Source organism: Corvus hawaiiensis, unplaced genomic scaffold (genome assembly GCF_020740725.1).
Source record: "Corvus hawaiiensis isolate bCorHaw1 unplaced genomic scaffold, bCorHaw1.pri.cur scaffold_32_ctg1, whole genome shotgun sequence".
Taxonomy (NCBI): domain Eukaryota; kingdom Metazoa; phylum Chordata; class Aves; order Passeriformes; family Corvidae; genus Corvus; species Corvus hawaiiensis.
In genome coordinates, this window is record NW_025963366.1 from 61,008 (window position 1) to 76,620 (window position 15,613).

A 15,613-nucleotide genomic window follows, 5' to 3' on the forward strand; every position below is an offset into this window, starting at 1 on the left:
TCTGCTGGAGGGGTTTATTGATCATTCCAGGGAAATTCCCAGGGCTCCCAGGGGGTGGAGGGGTCCTCCACGGGTGACGATCTCCTCATGCCGCTGGAGGAGGACAGGACACGGGTGTCACCACCAGTTCCAATCCTAAAAGCCAGAGCCCAAAACGCGATCCCCCCCGTGTCCACTGGGACAGGAGAGGGGCCCTGTCCCACCCCCGCCTGGCAGGAGAAGGGAATTGGGGCCCTGCATGGAGCCAGGACAGGACTCGGCTCCTCACATCCATGTGGCCCCCAGACCCCTTAGCCCCGGGATGCCCCAAACCCTCCCAGAGCCCCTCCCAGCCCCCCCCCCCAGTGACCCTGGGGGTCCCCAGAGCCCCCCGAGCACAAGGAGGGGCTTGGGGACAGCTCTGTCCAGTGCCCTCAGGACACAGAGCAGGGACAGCCCCTTCCCTGTCCCTCTGCTGTCCCCGAGCTCTGCCCACCCCAGAGGGCTCCGGGGTCTCCCTGAAACCCCCCCGAACCCTTTGTGGGGCTGGAGACCCCCCGAGATTTCTCACCCGAGCATCCCGAAGGGCAGCCAGGTGATGCTGCCCCGCGTCATCCATGGGGGAGTTGGGAATGAATGCAGGGCTAGGGGGCAGCTGGGAGATACCGGGGTGTACTGGGGGATACTGGGACACACTGGGCTGTACTGGGGCTCACTGGGATGGCCCTGAGAGCCGTGGGCGTGGCAGGGGAGGGTCTGGGCCCGGCAGAACTCGGGGTACTCACCTCAGACCTCTTCACTCGACGAACTTTCGCTCGACAAACTTTCGCTCGACAAACTTTCGCTTGACGAACTTTCGCTCGTCTCTGTGGAGAGGTCGTGGGATGTCAGCGGGGTGTCCCCAGTCCCAGTAAGGGATGGGAGGGTTGGGGTGAAGGGGGGGCCCTCAGTGATGGTGAATTGAGGGGAACTGGGGACCCCAAGGGACTGGGTGGGGGTGTTGAAGGGCCGGGGCTGAGGGGAGCGGGGGGCAAAGAAGGGAGGAGGAGGAGGAGGTGGAGGAGGGAATTCCATGGGGGGGACTCGGGCTGAATCTTGGGGTGGGTGGGGGCAGGAGAAAGGGGGGCAGGGGACAAAAATCAATGGGATTGGGAGGGGCTTTGGGAGTGGGGGGATGTCCTGGGTTGCAGTGTATTCTATTACCATCTCCATCAGCTGTTGAAACCAGGTGGGGCAGTGTTTCCTTGCCTCCTCCCCCCAGACTATCTTTCTGTTAATTGCCCATCATTGTCCTGCCGCCTGACTCAGAGATAACTCCCTCCGGACTATCTTCTGTTAATGAGCCTAATCAACACTTTGCCTCATGACTCATTACCCCATTGTGAGATGCTCCGCCCAGAGGGAGGAACCAAGCATCCCATCCTGGATATAATCTGGGACTCTGACCACCAGAGACAACCCTTCCCACTGGATTTCCAGAGGACAGGAGCTACACAGCCGCCATTGGACTTCCTGAGGAAGAGCAGACTCTTTTACTACAGGATCACCGCTTCAGGGGACTGCAGCCACCATTCTACCAGACTGCTACCACCACCGTGCCTAACAGGGTGTCAGGTTGTACCTTGACTCTGTCAGTTTGACAGTGTTTTCTTTTACCTTTTTTTTTCCCCTTTTCTTTAATTTCCATTAAATTGTTATTCTGACTTGGTGTCTCCCACTGGTTTGTTTTCAAACTAGTACATAATTTGGCGCCCAATGTGGGGCTTGCTCTGAGAAAAGGTCAGAATTACAATTTTGTATAAACAGAAATCTATTCACCATGGTGCTCAGCTGGTCTGCATGGGTACTGTATCTTGCTCTCTATATTTTTCCTCACGTGGGGAACTACCTGCCTGTTGTATTACTCCTGTTAAAACCAGGGAATGGTATGAGAATTGCTTTATTGGTTTATTATGTCTATAGCATAATAACCTGCGAGGCGATGAATACCATTCGGAATATATACTCAATTTTGTTTGGCTGTCCTAGTCTGGGCTCCTATGTCTGGGACCTCTTCAACAATCACAGCCAGCCCCTGGTGGGAGGAGTAGAGAGTGGTTTCTTCCAGCCTTTCAGGCCAGGCACAGCAGTTTTTGAAAAAATTGAGTTCCCTCTGGATATTAAGGATGGTATAATCTTCTTGTCAGTTCTCTTCTCTTTTTTCTCTATGGCCTGCATTGTGTACACCATGCTTAGAAACAAAACACTACTTAGTGTGGTGCAACGTCTGCTTGAGGAGGAGGTAAAAAGGAGCAAAGCAGCAAATACCATGTCTACGCAGACTGTCACACAGAAAGGAGCCAAAAGCAAAGCAACCGCATCCATTTCTACGCAGACCGTCACAGAGGAGAAAGGAGCCAAAAGCAAAGCAACCGCATCCATTTCTACGCAGACCGTCACAGAGGAGAAAGGAACCAAGAGCAAAGCAACCACATCCATTTCTACGCAGACTGTCACACAGAAAGGAACCAAAAGCAAAGCAACCGCATCCATTTCTATGCAGACCATCACAGAGGAGAAAGGAACCAAAAGCAAAGCAACCGCATCCATCTCTACGCAGACCGTCACAGAGGAGAAAGGAACCAAGAGCAAAGCAACCGCATCCATTTCTACGCAGACCGTCACAGAGGAGAAAGGAACCAAGAGCAAAGCAACTGCATCCATCTCTACGCAGACTGACACAGAGGAGAAAGGAACCAAACAAAAAGCAACAGTGTCCATCTCTACACAGACTGTCACAGAGGAGAAAGGAACCAAATGTAAAACAACAGCGTCCATGTCTACGCAGACTGACTCAGAGGAGAAAGGAACCAAAAGCACTGTCAGCGTCCCCATGCAAACCATCACTGAACCAGAACAGCCTAAACCGATTGCAGTTGCCCCCGTGCAGAAGAAATCAAAAAGCAAATCAGTCCGCATAGTGACTGACGAGGATGCAGCAGGACCTTCGCACCCAGCAGAAGAGGCAGAGCCAGAGATCATCACTCGGTCGCTATCCCTGGGTGAGCTGCGAGACCTGCGGAGGGAATTCACCCGCCAGACGAACGAGTCTATCCTGACCTGGCTGCTCCGCATCTGGGACGCTGCAGCCAATGACACCATTCTGGACGGAAGTGAGGCCAGGCAACTGGGATCTCTGTCCCGGGATGTGGTCATTGACCAGGGGATCGGGAGAACCCAAGAAACCCTCAGCCTCTGGCGGCGACTGCTTACAAGTGTAAGGGACAGGTACCTTTGTAAAGAAGACCTCCAGGTGCACCAAGGAAAATGGAGCACAATGGAACAAGGTATCCGGTGCCTGAGGGAATTGGCTGTGCTGGAGATCATTTTCTCAGAAGATGAGAGATTTCCTAAGAGCCCAGATGGTGTCCAGTGCACGTCACAGATGTGGTTGAGGTTCGCATGCCTTGGAGCAGAGATATACTCCCGTTACCTGGCAACGCTGCAATGGAGGGAAGGCGAGGACAGGGTGGGCGTCTTGGTGAACAAACTGAGGATTTACGAGGACACCGTCACAGCCCCGTTTCGCACCCATGTCTCATCCGTGGAAACAAGTCTTTTGGCTGAGCAAGTCCAGAGCTTGATTGAAGAAGGCCATCAGAAATTGAAAAAGGAACTTAAGGAAGAGATTTACCAGATCTCTCCAGAACCAACAAGAGTCTCTGCCATTAGGAGCCGGCGACCCCCAACCAGGGAGAGAGGATACACCCCACGAGGTAACCTCTGGTTTTTCCTTCAGGAACATGGAGAAGACATGAGTAAGTGGGATGGAAAACCCACCTCCTCCTTAGCAGCTCGGGTACGTGAACTAAAAAGAGGGACAACTACCACAAGAAGCGCATCTAGAGTCAACATTGCTCCGGTCTCCCGCACACAGAACTCCAGACGGTACCGGAATGATAATATGACCGATCCTCTTGAAGGGACCTCAGGAACGTATTCACCGGAAGAGAGCAACATGCAACATGACCAGGAGTAGAGGGGCCCTGCCTCTAGCCAGGTAGAGGAAAGGGAGAATCGGGTCTTTTGGACTGTGTGGGTCCGATGGCCTGGCACATCTGACCCACAAAGATACACGGCTTTGGTTGACACCGGTGCTCAATGTACTCTGATGCCATCAAGGTATGTGGGAGCAGAACCCATTTCTATTTCTGGGGTGACAGGAGGATCCCAGCAGCTGACTGTACTGGAAGCTGAAGTGAGTTTAACTGGGAACGAGTGGCAGAAACACCCCATCGTGACTGGCCCGGAGGCCCCGTGCATTCTCGGCATAGACTATCTCAGAAATGGATATTTCAAGGACCCAAAAGGACATCGTTGGGCTTTTGGGATAGCTGCTGTGGAGACAGAAGATATCAGACAACTGAGTACATTGCCTGGCCTCTCAGATGACCCCTCTGCCGTGGGACTGCTAAAAGTTGCAGAACAACAGGTGCCAATCGCCACAGCAACAGTGCACCGCCGGCAATACCGCACCGACAGAGACTCTGTGGTTCCCATCCATGAGATGATTCGCAAACTGGAGAGCCAAGGGGTGGTCAGCAAGGCCCATTCACCTTTCAACAGCCCTATATGGCCAGTGCGTAAGTCCAGTGGAGAATGGAGGCTGACGGTGGACTACCGTGGCCTGAATGAGGTCACGCCACCATTGAGCGCCGCTGTGCCGGACATGTTGGAACTTCAGTACGAGCTGGAGTCCAAAGCAGCGAAGTGGTACGCCACTATTGACATTGCCAATGCCTTCTTCTCCATTCCTTTGGCAGCAGAATGCAGGCCCCAGTTTGCTTTTACCTGGAAGGGTGTGCAATACACCTGGAACCGACTGCCCCAGGGGTGGAAGCACAGTCCCACCATTTGCCACGGACTGATCCAGACTGCATTGGAAAAGGGTGAGGCTCCAGAACATCTGCAATACATCGATGACATCATCGTGTGGGGAAACACAGCAAAGGAAGTGTTTGAGAAAGGAGAGAAAATCATCCAGATTCTCCTGGAAGCTGGCTTTGCCATCAAAAGGAGCAAAGTCAAGGGACCTGCCCAAGAGATCCAGTTCCTGGGAGTAAAGTGGCAAGATGGACGACGTCAGATTCCCACCGAGGTCATCAATAAGATCACTGCGATGTCTCCACCGACCAGCAAGAAGGAAACACAAGCTTTCCTAGGCGCCATAGGTTTCTGGAGGATGCACATTCCCGAGTACAGCCAGATCGTGAGCCCTCTCTACCTGGTTACCCGCAAGAAGAATGATTTCCACTGGGGCCCCGAACAGCAGCAAGCCTTTGCCCAGATCAAGCAGGAAATCGCTCATGTGGTAGCCCTTGGCCCAGTCAGGACAGGACCAGAGGTGAAGAATGTGCTCTACTCTGCAGCCGGGAGCCATGGTCTGTCCTGGAGCCTCTGGCAGAAGGTGCCTGGTGAGACTCGTGGCCGACCACTGGGATTCTGGAGTTGAAGCTACAGAGGGTCTGAAGCCAACTACACTCCCACAGAGAAGGAAATCTTGGCAGCCTATGAAGGAGTTCAAGCTGCCTCAGAGGTAATCGGCACTGAAGCACAGTTGCTTCTGGCACCCCGACTACCGGTGCTGGGTTGGATGTTCAAGGGAAAGGTTCCTTCCACGCATCATGCCACCGACACCACATGGAGCAAGTGGATCGCCCTCATCACACAGCGTGCCCGTATTGGAAACCCGAATCGCCCTGGGATTCTAGAAATTATAACAAACTGGCCTGAAGGTGAGACTTTTGGATTATCCTCTGAAGAAGAGGAAGAGCAAGTGACTCGTGCTGAGGAAGCCCCACCATATAATGAGCTACCGGAGACTGAAAGACGTTATGCCCTCTTCACTGATGGTTCCTGCCGAATTGTAGGCGCTAATCGAAAGTGGAAAGCTGCAGTATGGAGCCCCACACGACGAGTTGCACAAGCTACCAAGGGACAAGGTGGATCGAGTCAGGTTGCAGAGCTTAAAGCCGTCCAGCTGGCTTTGGATATTGCTGAACGAGAGAAGTGGCCGAGGCTCTATCTCTACACCGACTCATGGATGGTAGCTAATGCTCTGTGGGGATGGCTGGATCGCTGGAGAAAGGCCAACTGGCAGCGCAGAGGGAAGCCCATCTGGGCCGCTGAGATTTGGCAGGACATCGCCGCCCGAGTAGAGAAGCTGACCGTGAAGGTTCGACACGTGGATGCGCACGTACCCAAGAGTCGGGCTAATGAAGAACATCGCAACAACGAGCAGGTGGACCGAGCTGCCAAGGTGAAAGTATCACAGGTGGATCTGGACTGGCAGCACAAGGGAGAATTATTCCTAGCTCGTTGGGCCCATGATGCCTCTGGTCATCAGGGGAGAGATGCAACATACCGATGGGCCCGTGACCGAGGGGTGGACCTTTCCATGGACAGCATCTCACAGGTCATCCACAGTTGTGAGACCTGTGCTGCAATCAAACAGGCCAAGCGGGTGAAGCCTCTGTGGTACGGTGGACGATGGTCAAAGTACAGGTATGGTGAAGCCTGGCAAGTTGACTACATCACCCTTCCCCAAACCCGCCAAGGCAAGCACTACGTGTTGACCATGGTTGAAGCAACCACTGGATGGCTGGAGACCTACCCTGTGCCTCATGCTACAGCCCGGAACACCATCCTGGGCCTGGAAAAGCAAGTCCTGTGGAGACATGGCACCCCTGACAGGATCGAGTCGGACAACGGGACTCATTTTAAGAACAGCCTCATCAACACCTGGGCCAGAGAACACGGTATCGAATGGATATATCATATTCCTTATCATGCACCAGCTGCTGGAAAAGTTGAACGCTGCAATGGACTACTTAAAACTACCCTAAAGGCACTTGGTGGGGGGACCTTCAAAAATTGGGAAGTGAACTTAGCAAAGGCCACCTGGATGGTCAATACCCGAGGGTCCATCAATCGAGCTGGTCCCGCCGAGTCTGAACCCTTGCACACAGTGGATGGAGATAGAGTCCCTGTGGTACACCTGAGAGGTATTTTAGGAAAGACTGTTTGGATTAGTCCCACCTCAGGCAAAGGCAAACCCATCCGTGGGATTGTCTTTGCTCAAGGACCTGGTTGCACTTGGTGGGTAATGCAGAAAGATGGGGAAACCCGTTGTGTACCACAAGGAGACCTAATCTTAGGTGAGAACGGTGTGTAGGTTTCACTGTGTATATATATATATATATATATATATATATGTGTGTGTTTTAGAGTTTAAGAAGGTATTGATTTGGGATAATGTAGATGGTAATAGAATAAGGGGTGGAAAATGTCCTGGGTTGCAGTGTATTCTATTACCATCTCCATCAGCTGTTGAAATCAGGTGGGGCAGTGTTTCCTTGCCTCCTCCCCCCAGACTATCTTTCTGTTAATTGCCCATCATTGTCCTGCCGCCTGACTCAGAGATAACTCCCTCCGGACTATCTTCTGTTAATGAGCCTAATCAACACTTTGCCTCATGACTCATTACCCCATTGTGAGATGCTCCGCCCAGAGGGAGGAACCAAGCATCCCATCCTGGATATAATCTGAGGCTGAACACCAGAGACACCGGCTTCCCACTGGATTTCCAGAGGACAGGAGCTACACAGCCACCACTGGACTTTCTGAGGAAGAGCAGACTGTTTTACTACAGGATCACTGCTTCAGAGGACTGCAGCCACCATTTCTACCAGACTGCTACCACCACCGTGCCTAACAGGGTGTCAGGTTGTACCTTGACTCTGTCAGTTTGACAGTGTTTTCTTTTACCTTTTTTTTTCCCCTTTTCTTTAATTTCCATTAAATTGTTATTCTGACTTGGTGCCTCCCACTGGTTTGTTTTCAAACTAGTACAGGGGACAAGGAAGGGGATTTGGGGACATCGCACACACGGGCAATAGGAAAGGGAAAGGACTGGGGGGAAAGAGGGCAAGAAACGGACTGGGAATGTTGCACTGTGGGGGTTACTGGGGTGCACTGGGATAACTGGGAATACAATGGAGGCCCTCTCTGGGAAGAACTGGGGTGCGCTCGGGGGTGGACTGGGATTAATGGGAATACAGTGAGAGGCTTCTGGGAAGCACTGGGGTGGACTGGGGTGCCCTGGAGGGCCGTAGCCATGAGAGGGGGGGTCTGATCCCAGAATTCTCAGTACCCACCTGGCCGTCCCGGTCTCTCCCAACTATGGCTTCCCCCAGCAGAGACACCGTGACACATCACCGGGGTGTCGCCACTCCCAGTAAGGGATGTGGTGACCAAACTGGGGCCCATTCCCACCCTGGGCATCCCCCCCCCCCCCCCCCAACTCCAGAACTAACCACGATGATGGAACCACGCCAAGTGTCTGTCATGGCCTGGGGAAGGAGAGGAAAGGGATGGTCGGGATGGGACCTTGTGCAGCCCAGGGAGGGACACAGGTGTCCCCAGGCTCCCTGCCAGCCCGTGGGACCCCCCCCAACCCAAGAAGGAAAATCCCAGAGGGGAAGCCCAGAGAATTCAAGCCAAGGGATCTCCTGCTCACCATCAGCAGGGGGTCCTCCACCGGAGCCGGGGTCATGGGGACAACGAGCACCCCCCAGCAAAGACCAGCGGCAATCTCTCCCAAAGTGAGCGTCTGCCGGGCGGCACAGCAGGATGGAGAAGAGCAGGGCCACGCTGAGCACAGCCACCTTCATCTTCCTCTCGCACTGGGCAGCGCTGGCTGAGGCTGCACCGGGCCAGGAGCACCTTTATCCCTGCCGGGACTCCTCGCTGCACCCTCCCCGACAGCCCCCAGGCCAAAGCCCGGCTTGGCACAGCCCCCAGCCCTGGCCACAAGCCCGGCCCTGGCACAGAGTCCATCCCACCTGCGGCACGCATCCAGCCCCCTTGCCTGGCATCCCTCCAGCTTCCTGCACGGGGCAGCTGCCCCTGGAATGGCCCAGGCACCTGCGGGGGCCAAGGCCCTGGGGGGGGTAGGGAGCCAAAGGCAGCTGGGGACCCTGTGGGGACAACCCCCACTCCACCACAATCCATCCTCCTGCAGCCCCCACAGCCAGATCCCCCATCTCCCGCTGCCCCTTCCCTCCCAGAGCTTTCCCTGTGGGACACCCCAGAGCTGAGCCCAGTCCCAGACCCGGCACGTGGCAGAGCAGAATTGTCCCTGTTCCCAGTCCAGTCTCATGAGGAAACTGAGGCTGGACTGACCGCGCTTCCTGGGGCGCCAGGACCCCGGGATCAGGGGACATGGCGAGATGGGAGGACAGCGGGTGACTCTCCCACCAGTTCCCAGTGGGTAACTGGGATCTGCAGTCTCTGGAGGCTCTGGGGAGCGCTGGGGAATGGTGGCACTGGGACAGCAGGGCTGGGCTTGGGGCAGTGCTGGGGTGGCCGCAGTGCCCGGCTCCAGCCCGTTCCCGGCACTGCTGCCCCAAACTGCTCCTGGCCCAGTGGGGAACATCCCCTGCCAGACCCCCTGTCACACCCACGGCCACCGTGTCCCCCCGCATCCCCTGGATCCCGCTCTGCTGCGCTGTTCCACACGGGGGTCCCAGGGGCTCTGCCCCCAGCAGGGCTCTGGCTCCAGACTGGGCTGGCACTGGGACACAGCTCCCGCAGCGCCCTGGCACCAGCAATGGCCCTGTCCTGCCCTCGGCCCAGCGCTGGCCCTGAGCTGGGGCTGACCTTCCCAGCCGAGGGTCCCGCGCTCCCGTCCCCACTCAGAGGCCCCTGTCAGGGTCACCCCCGAGGACACAGAGCAGGGACAGTCCCTGCCCGGGGCTCCCGGGAGCTGCCAGGGCCTCCATTCTCCACTGACACCCGTGACGTTTGCAGGAGATGTTCCCTCCTCACCGGACACTGACCACACAGAAGGGACCTGTTGTGGGCACCTGGGAAAACCCTGCAGGCACCTGCCCTGACTGTTTGTGCTGCATTGGCCTCGGGAGCCGCCAGTGACCTGGAAGAATTTCCTGCTGCCCCTTTGTGCTTTGTGCCTCCTTTGTTGGAGAACTGGGGGGCACTGACCCAGGAGGGGACCAGGGGAGGTGAAGCCGCTCAGGGGGGGAAAAATTCCAGCCCCTGGACACCAAAGTGGCCATTCCGGACCATGGCAGCCGCGGGTCCATGGGCTCGGCACAGCCATGCTCCCGTTTGCGGGGCGGCAGCTCCTCGGAACAGGGAAATGTCCCCAGCTTGGCGTTTGACAGAGCGAGGGACGAGAGGCGTCACCGGGACGGCGGGGGCAGAGGTCTGAGGTGCGGCTGATGCCCCCTGGGTGCCCCCCTTCCCCTCCGCCAGCGGGGCTGGGAGCCCCTGGGGAAATCCCTCTCGTGCCTGCAGTCCCTTCCCTGGGACTTTTCCCACTCTCGCCTTCCAAATCCATTGGGGGCCTGGCCGTTCTCAGGGAGGGCTCGTGGGGGTTCACAGAGAGAGAGAGGAGGAGGAAAGGGGCTCGTTTGTCCCCACTTTTAGGTCTCACTTCCAGCAGAACCCCCCGATTGCCGGGGGCTGCGGGCTGGGATAGAGAGGACTCGGCAGGGGGGTGGTCCCTGTCCTGTTGTACTGGTTTTGACTGGGAGAACCGGCTGGGGAACGGTCGCTGGCCTTGCCTGCTCCCAGCACAGAATCTGGGAATCCTGGAATGGTTGGTGTGGGGAAACGGACCTTAAAGAACGTCCCATTCCACCCCTGCCATGGGCAGCTCCCAGCTGGGTGTCTCCCGTTCTTCCCACGTTTTTGTCTCGCTTCCCTGTTTCCCAGTGCCCTCCAGTTCCCAGAGCCCCTCAGCAGCTGCGTGTCCAGAGAAGGGCATGGATCCGGGCAAGGGTCTGGAGCACGAATCCGGGATTTTACCAGATCTTCCTTGAAGGGATTCCTGTCCTTCCCACTCGGCAGGAGCTGCCTCCAGAGGCTGGGAACTGCAGCCCCATTCCCAATCCCGCTGTCCATGCCCTGATCCCCACCCAAGAATCCCCAGCTGGGCTCCGTATCCCCCAATTCCTGACTCTTGGCCCCAGAACCCTCAGGGAGAGGGACGTGGGGGTGCTGATGGGTGGCAAACAGGACACAGCCCAGCCTGGAAATTCCTGAGCTCTGGGCTCATCCGGAGCACTGTGGGCAGGTGGGGGGGAGGAGCCCCTCTGCCCCGCTCAGGTGAGACCTCACCTGTCTCCAGCTCTGGGATCCCAGCAAAGAAGGATGTGGAGCTGCTGGGGCGAGTCCAGAGAAGGCCATGGAGATGCTGGATCCCCTCTGGAGCCAGGCTGGGAGAGCTGGGAATGTGCAGCCTGGAGAAAGGCAGGCTCTGGGGAGACCTGGGGACACCTTGGGGTGCCTAAAGGGGCTGTGGGAGAGATGGAGAGGGACTCTGGACAAGGGCCTGGAGGGACAGGAGAAGAGGGAATATACTCCCATTTCCAAAGGGCAGGGTTAGATGGGCTATTGGGAAGGAATTCCTCCCAGTGAGGGTTGCCCAGACAGGCTGTGGCTGCCCCTGGATCCCTGGAAGCCCACGTTGGACAGGGCTTGGAGCAACCTGGCACAGTGGGAGCTGTCCCTGCCCATGGCAGGGGTGGAATGGGACGTTCTTTAAGGTCCGTTTCCCCACACCAACCATTCCAGGATTCCCAGATTCTGTGCTGGGAGCAGGCAAGGCCAGCGACCGTTCCCCAGCCGGTTCTCCCAGTCAAAACCAGTACAACAGGACAGGGACCACCCCCCTGCCGAGTCCTCTCTATCCCAGCCCGCAGCCCCCGGCAATCGGGGGGTTCTGCTGGAAGTGAGACCTAAAAGTGGGGACAAACGAGCCCCTTTCCTCCTCCTCTCTCTCTCTGTGAACCCCCACGAGCCCTCCCTGAGAACGGCCAGGCCCCCAATGGATTTGGAAGGCGAGAGTGGGAAAAGTCCCAGGGAAGGGACTGCAGGCACGAGAGGGATTTCCCCAGGGGCTCCCAGCCCCGCTGGCGGAGGGGAAGGGGGGCACCCAGGGGGCATCAGCCGCACCTCAGACCTCTGCCCCCGCCGTCCCGGTGACGCCTCTCGTCCCTCGCTCTGTCAAACGCCAAGCTGGGGACATTTCCCTGTTCCGAGGAGCTGCCGCCCCGCAAACGGGAGCACGGCTGTGCCGAGCCCATGGACCCGCGGCTGCCATGGTCCGGAGTGGCCACTTTGGTGTCCAGGGGCTGGAATTTTTCTCCTCTCCGAGCGGCTTCACCTCCCCTGGTCCCCTCCTGGGTCACTGCCCCCCAGTTCTCCAACAAAGGAGGCACAAAGCACAAAGGGGCAGCAGGAAATTCTTCCAGGTCACTGGCGGCTCCCGAGGCCAATGCAGCGCAAACAGTCAGGGCAGGTGCCTGCAGGGTTTTCCCAGATGCCCACAACAGGTCCCTTCTGTGTGGTCAGTGTCCGGTGAGGAGGGAACATCTCCTGCAAACGTCACGGGTGTCAGTGGAGAATGGAGGCCCCGGCAGCTCCCGGGAGCCCCGGGCAGGGACTGTCCCTGCTCTGTGTCCTCGGGTGTGACCCTGACAGGGGCCTCTGAGTGGGGACGGGAGCGCGGGACCCTCGGCTGGGAAGGTCAGCCCCAGCTCAGGGCCAGCGCTGGGCCGAGGCCAGGTTGTTTATCGTGTACTGGCCCATCCAACTCTCTGCTTCGAGCCCCAGCCACGTTTCTCAGTTTCTCTGTGTGTTTAAGGCCACCATGTATCTGTGTAGGGTTTCTCCCCCTGCTTGAGTGGGAGTTGCCCCCTCTTGGACCCCGTATGGTCTTCCATACCACATTTCAAAAGGACTTCGTTTTTCTTTTGCTCTTGGTTTTCTCCGAATTTGTAATAATGCTAATGGAAGAGCCTGAGGCCAAGGCAATTTTGCCTCTTGTCCTAATCTAATAATTGTTGTTCAATCACATGATTCATTTTCTCCAGCTGGGCCCTAGACTGAGGATGATCTGGAGTGTGGAGTTCCCAGTCTATGCCTAGGTGGCGGCTCATTTGCTGCACAATTCTTGAAACAAAGTGTGGCCTCTATCTGGGGACATTGTGGCTGGGACCCCAAAACACGGCATTATTTCCTGTAACAATACTTTTGTTACTTCTCGTGCTCCAGCAGTTCTGGTGGGGAAAGCTTCTGGCTGTTCTGAAAAGGAATCTGTGAACACCAACAGGTATCGATAGCCTCCTTTCCTGGGCAGCTCGGAGAAATCAATTTGCCATTGCTGCCCAGGCCCATTGCCTTTCCCAATTTGTCCAAGCTTTGGTTTAGGAATATTCCTGGGATTAGGTTGGAGGCAAAGACTACATTGACGGGTTACTTGCATTTCTGTACCTCGCAAATTTCTGGCTACAGTTCTGCCTCTTAAGCAGTTACACAAAGTGTCTATTCCCCAATGTGTTTTCTCATGTTCCTCTTTCACTAATGACCATAACATGTAAGAGGGAATTACAAGTCTTCCTTTCCCTTCCTCTGTGACAGCCCACCCTTCCTGGTTATAACTTCCATTTTCCTGTGCAATAAGTTTTTTATCTTTTTTGTTACACCTCTGCTTACCTTCAAGGGAAATTTGTCCGTCTGGGATTAAGGCTGCTTCTACTGCCTCAATAGTTCCCTCACTTTTGGCTGCTTCTTTTGCCTTTCTGTCCGCCAGCTCACTCCCTTCTTCCAATTCAGAGTTCACTTTCTGGTGTGCTTTGATGTGCATGATGGCCACTTTTTCAGGCAGCTGAACTGCCTCCAATAATTTTATTATCACTTGTGCATGTTTAATGCTTTTCCCTTGTGAATTCAGCAGTCCTCTTTCTTTCCAGACGGTTCGTGTACGTGAATCACCCCAAATGCGTACCTTGAGTCTGTATAAATATTGATTTTCTTTCCTTTTGCTAGTTCTAAAGCTCGGGTTAAGGCAATTATTTCAGCTTTCTCTGCAGAGGTGTTCATTGGCAATGGTCCAGACTCTCTTACTTCTCTGTTTGTGGTAACTGCATACCCAGCATGTCTTTTCCCACTGATGACACAACTGCTCCCATCAGTGAACCAGGTCCCAGTGCCCTTAAGAGGGGTGGCCTTCAGATCCGGGCGGCCGGAGTAGGTGGCTTCGATGGCCTCCAGGCAATCACGGATCACTGGTTCTCCCGGACTACCACTGAGGAAGGAAACTGGGTTCACAATATTAGTTACCACCATTTCTACATCACCTTCTTCCACCATTATGGCCTGGTGCTTCAGGAATCTCTGTGGGGAAAGCCTCTGTCTGCCTTTTGCCTCCAGGACCACTGTGTGGGACAGCAGCACAGTCATTGTCAGGCCCAGGGTGAATTTGTGTGCATCCTGGATGTTCAGTGCCACTGCTGTGACAGCTCTGAGGCACCCTGGCCATCCCTTGGCTGCTGCCTGGATGTTCAGTGCCACTGCTGTGACAGCTCTGAGGCACCCTGGCCATCCCTTGGCTGCGTCCTGGATGTTCAGTGCCACTGCCACAACAGCTCTGAGGCACCCTGGCCATCCCTTGGCTGCGTCCTGGATGTTCAGTGCCACTGCCACAACAGCTCTGAGGCACCCTGGCCATCCCTTGGCTGCGTCCTGGATGTTCAGTGCCACCGCCACAACAGCTCTGAGGCACCCTGGCCATCCCTTGGCTGCGTCCTGGATGTTCAGTGCCACTGCCACAACAGCTCTGAGGCACCCTGGCCATCCCTTGGCTGCGTCCTGGATGTTCACTGCCCCTGCTGTGACAGCTCTGAGGCACCCTGGCCATCCCTTGGCTGCTGCATCCAGCTGCTTAGAGAGGAAGGCGACTGCCCTGCGATACGGGCCCAGGCCTTGTGCCAGTATTCCCAAAGCAATCCGCTGCTTTTCGTGGGAAAACAAAAGGAATGGTTTACTCACATCTGGAAGTGCCAGGGCTGGAGCTGACACGAGGGCCTTCTTTAGCTGGTCGAAGGCTTGTGTAGCTTCTTTTGTCCATTGAAGGTCTCTGTTTCCTTCCGCAACCAAGGCATGGAGGGGTTTAACCAGCAACCCCTAATCATAAATCCACAGTCTGCACCACCCCGTCATGCCCAAAAAGGTTCTCCGTTCCTTTACTGGGTGGGGTTTTGGAGTCTGGCATATTGCTTCCCTGCGATCCTGCCCTAAGGTTCTTTGTCCAGCACTGACCTCACAGCCCAAGCACACAACTGTTTGCCTCCCCATCTGGGCTTTCTTCCGGGATAATCGATATCCCTGTAGACCCAAAAAGTTTAAGAGGCTCACCGTCCACTCCACACAAGTCTCTTGAGCTTTAGTAGCTGTCAGGAGGTCGTCCACATTGTAACAGCTGTCCTTCTCCTGATGGGGTTTCCCAGGATTCCAGATCTCTTGCAAGTTGCTCCCCAAATATCGTAGGGGAATCCTTAAATCCTTGGGGTAGCACAGACCATGTGAGCTGAACTTTGCACCCAGTTCTGGGGTTTTCCCATTCAAATGCAAAGATTTTCTGGCTGGCCTCATGGAGAGGAAGGCAAAAGAAAGCATCCTTTAAATCTAAAACAGTAAACCGAGTTAGTTGGGGTGTTAAACAGGTTAGCAAAGGGTAAGGATTGGCAGCCACTGGGTACAAATCTCCTGTTATTTTGTTAATAGCTCT

At 55.6% G+C, this 15,613-nt stretch overlaps 1 long non-coding RNA gene across 1 annotated transcript; it reads right to left on the bottom strand.

Moving 5' to 3' along the window:
- LOC125321031 lies at positions 1-8,727 on the bottom strand. Its single transcript, XR_007201408.1, has 3 exons — positions 8,537-8,727; positions 765-845; positions 1-135 (listed from the first exon to the last, which is right to left on the bottom strand). It is a non-coding gene; the product is annotated as an uncharacterized LOC125321031 (long non-coding RNA).
- Between the last annotated feature and the right edge of the window lie 6,886 nt (positions 8,728-15,613).